General features: G+C 41.9%; 1 protein-coding gene across 11 annotated transcripts in view; it reads left to right on the forward strand.

Annotated features, from left to right (window-relative positions):
- Positions 1 to 203: 203 nt before the first annotated feature.
- LOC143504320 (uncharacterized) overlaps positions 204 to 2,907 on the forward strand; it is a 16,529-nt gene continuing 13,825 nt past the window's right edge. For 8 of the 11 annotated variants that reach the window (XM_076995859.1, XM_076995864.1, XM_076995867.1 and 5 more), the window contains exon 1: positions 225 to 2,907. This exon is cut by the window's right edge and continues 1,122 nt beyond it. The gene's annotated coding sequence lies outside the window, so the exon portion shown is untranslated. The other 3 variants (XM_076995861.1, XM_076995862.1, XM_076995865.1) reach the window with 3 other exon arrangements.

The following is a 2,907-nucleotide window of genomic DNA, read 5'->3' on the forward strand; positions in this document are numbered from 1 at the left end:
TGCAGCCCCTGAATTGAGATGCAGACGGTGGACCGATCTTCCAATGTTGTTCCAATCTGTTCCAAAGTGCTTGCGTCCTCTCATTGGCCTGTTCCAATATATGCAGAAAACGTGCAGAGCGCCATTGGCCTGTTCCAATGCGCTTCTCGAATTCTCATTGGCTGTCCGTTGCTACCTCGTTGCTGCTCCCGTTCACCCCCCCCCCCTTCTCGCTGTCACACAAGTGAGCACTAAGAGTTTTCACTAAGAGTTTTCACTAAGAGTTTTCTTCGCTCGATCATCATTGACACTGCGATTTTTACACTTTATTTCATTTCTGGTAAGTCTTATGTGCAGTTTATTTCTCTCCTCCCTCTGTCTCGATAGTCTGTAGTGGAGATTTAAAGTGAAGACCGACCGGGTCATTGAGCTAAAACCGCTCGGTTGTCTCTCGGTAGGTAGACCTGCTGCCCGATCCGTCGTTTCTGTTAAAATGCGGCTGTCGGACCAGCTGGATAGTGAGCTGACACGTTTAAAATACATTAAAATTAGTGATTAAATGCATCCAGCTACCCGATCTCTGTCATTTTTGTGCAAAATACGAAGTGTACAAGCAGGCTGGCTATTTAAACACCGATGGTTGAATGTACAACTGTTACACAGTCTCGGTCTTTTCTGTGTAAAATAAACAGGTGTGTTGCGACAGTAACGCAGTTGTTGTACTGTAGTAACGCGACGCGCAGCGTACGACGTCGTTATAAGCGTTCAGTCACAGAAAACTCGATTTATAAACGTGTTTGTTTTATTTTTTTTACTAGAGATCACACTTGTGTGTGCATGTCTGTCTGTCTGTGTGTATGTATGTGTGTGTGTATATGATCGTATGTGTGTATGTATGTATTTATGTATGTGTGTGTGTGTATATGTATGTATGTATGTGTGTATGTATGTATGTGTGTCTTAGAAATTCTGAAACCCTTCAATGGTGAGTACAAAATAAGTCAGAAGCAGTTGGGTTAGATAATAAGTACAATGATTTATTTAAACATAGACATAGATTAAACCCTTGAGATCTCCGTTACAAACACCCACGTGTCAGTCACAGAGAGAGCTCCTTCCCCATTCCGAACTCTCATCCTTTATACCCTTGATCATCAATACACACGGTGTCCACGAGGTGAACACACGGTTATTAACTAAATATGATTGGACAAAGTAAGGAGTGATTAACTCTGATTTGACAGATGCATATGATGCGTGCCCCCTCCCTGCTCAGCATCCTCGTGATGGCATGGCAGACTGAGTGTCGCCGTAGTCCTTTCCAAGCTGAGATTATGCGTCTCCAGCGAGGTCAGTTTAGGAACACCAGAGGAACATCAGATTAAATGTCCCAGACAGGCACACATAAACACATCTCTGAGGCCTACTAAAGTCACCAGAATGACTTTAGTGCTTTGATTAACACACATATGCAAAAACCCTATTTCTAATGTGTTTAACGTATACTAAGAAAGCCTGATGTAAATGGAAATCATCAAATTTCCATCACATTTGTGTGTGTGTGTGTGTGTGTGTATGTATGTATGTATGTGTAGTCGTGTGCATGCTCATTTTGCTCTCTCCTGTTGTACAGAATGGACTACACACCTACATTCAGGCGTGAGTGCTTTTCAGGCGTGAGTGCTTTCAGCTTCTGGGTTGTTCTGTCCTTCATTTAACATTTCAGCCATGGCTCTAGCTTTTATGGCATTAACCTTGTGTTCTTTAATGTAACTGGTTTTGAACCGAGGATCAAGCAGGGATGCTATGTCCAGAATCTCATCGGTGGCAGCTTCATCATATTTTTCATTCAAATAGCTGATGACAGTAGTCTTGATGCTCTTTGTGAGGTCTGAGTCCTCGGCATCTGGCTTCAGTATGTCCTCATTGAGGAGGTGCAACACAGGCTTCACATAGGATACACTAACATATGTTTCTCCAGAGAGTGCATCTGTGAAACTCACTAGTGGGCTCAGAGCCTTGTGGACAGACTCTAGGATGTCCACATCTTGCCAGGTGGGTACAAGGTGCCTTGTTTTCTTATCAGTAGAGAGGACTTTTGCAATTGCATTCTCTTGCTCCATAACTCTTCCTATCATTTTCTGACGGGATCCCCACCTGGTGGGGCATTCTGTGACAAGTTTGTGCTTGGGCAAATTGAGTTCCACTTGAGCAGCTGCTAAAGATTCTGTTTTTTCCACAAGAAAGAGAAGGCACTGACCACCTTCTTACACACACCTATGGCTCTTTGTATTCTGATGTCTCTCCCACCTCTCTCTACAGGACAAATACACAATAGATTTGTATTATTAATAGTGAATACATGTATTTAGTCATTATTGGACATTATTGGTCATTTTTATGTACTCCTGGGTCCAAAATACCAAGCAGCAAAGGACAACAGAAATGCCTCACCCCCACCTGATTGGCCCTTAAAACAAGTACAAGGGGACAATTACATAAAATCTATGAATGTTTATCTAATATAACTACTAATACAGACCCTTTATATTATTTTTCTGTTGTTTAAATTAAATTGAAATAGCACTGGGATTTTTAATTAAATTATATTTAATAAAATTATTATTCCCCTCCCTGAATGCAGGCTACTACATGAAGCCAATTACAACAGTATATCACAACAATACTCATTAAAATAAAATGATTATAATAATACAACGTGTATAATAATATAAAAGAACATACCAATTGCTAGGTGCAGCCGGTGTCCAAAGCACTGCAGGCGAGTCCACTTTTTAAGTGAGGCTGCCTTAACGATGTTTGCTCCGTTGTCAGTAGTGATGCAGGCTTGTCGGTCCTCTCTTAGACCCCACGATGCAAGTGCGTCCTCAAGCGCCTGAGAGATTAATTCGGCTGTGTGATCCTCGG

This window comes from Brachyhypopomus gauderio, unplaced genomic scaffold (genome assembly GCF_052324685.1).
Source record: "Brachyhypopomus gauderio isolate BG-103 unplaced genomic scaffold, BGAUD_0.2 sc259, whole genome shotgun sequence".
Taxonomy (NCBI): Eukaryota; Metazoa; Chordata; class Actinopteri; order Gymnotiformes; family Hypopomidae; genus Brachyhypopomus; species Brachyhypopomus gauderio.